The following is a 1,398-nucleotide window of genomic DNA, read 5'->3' as shown; positions in this document are numbered from 1 at the left end:
TTTTTTTTTGTCTGTTCCCCTCACACAGACAAGTATCAACAGCGGTCGTCACGGCTGAACACGAGCCGACAGGTCGATCTCCGCTCGTACTTGTATATGTAGAGATACGGCCTCCGGTCAGTCTAAAATATCAAAATTAAATGAGATAACACATTGGTTTTTATCTGTATTTAAAAAAATTTAATACAAGTTCCTTTTCCAATATTTTCAAAGTCGATCTTCCTCAAACCACTACAACGGCTATGAGAGCCATACTATATATACATACATCGTATCTTATCTCTTTTAAAGAACAAATAATATTATCCCTACTCTTTTTTGTCTGTTCCCCTTACACAGACAAGTATCAACAGCAGTCGTCACGGCTGAACACGAGCCGACAGGTCGATCTCCGCTCGTACTTGTATACTACGTTATGTGTTATTGATATACATATATTAATCCTCAGCAAATGTACGTCACTGACTAGGGTGTATACGGTAATTTTTCAGGAAATAGTCAGTGCGACATACAGTCTGTCGTATTGTCGTATTGTAATGTCAACTATATAAATAAAAAACAACGGTCACATTGTTTAAAAAAAAAGAAAAAAAGAAAAAAGGGTTTGGGTTTCGAGTTTTGAAGTTAAAGATATTTATCGACAATCGTAGATCCACAATAGATAGTGGTTTCCAAATAGATTTTTAAATATACTGTACTTATAGTCTATAAATACTACATATTTTTAAAGCCTCTATGTAGTACCAGAAGGGACAAGGGTATGTATACTACATTTGTTAAAAGGAAATATACATACAGTATCTATCACTCTCACAATGTGCTAGTTGTAGAACCTCTTTACGATTAACGGTCTGGTGAGCTCCTACGGAATTCGAAGTAGCTGATAAGTACAGGAAAAGATTGCTACTTCTATCCGAACAATCTGTATGCGATGAATTAGTAGAATATATAGGTCGAATAGATGAATAGTACACTGATCAAAGTACACAACACTATGACTCTTCCAAGTGTGCCCCAGACACTTCCGAAGTATCTGTGGAAGTGTATCTTTGGTCTAGCAATCGTTTTAGGGTTGCTAGTCGCCCAAAAGGATAGGACATCAGCTGAATTTGGGCTGGATCTGGTAGCCCATTACTTCACGAATGAAGAGATTGTAGATTGCAGTGCTACGAGAAGCGATAGGTATGAATGAATTGTCCGTGAAATGATATGTTCTAAAGAAACTACATTATATTTTATACATATATGTTATAATCATTTGCACAAGTTGATATATATATATATATATATATATATATATATATATATATATATATATATATATATATATATATATATATATATATATATATATATATATATATATATATATATATATATATATAGTACTATATATAT

The sequence above is a fragment of the Sphaeroforma arctica genome (assembly GCF_001186125.1).
Source record: "Sphaeroforma arctica JP610 unplaced genomic scaffold supercont1.1215, whole genome shotgun sequence".
Lineage (NCBI taxonomy): Eukaryota > Ichthyosporea > Ichthyophonida > Sphaeroforma > Sphaeroforma arctica.
The sequence above is the reverse complement of the archived record's forward strand: the minus strand, read 5'-3'. Positions refer to the sequence as shown.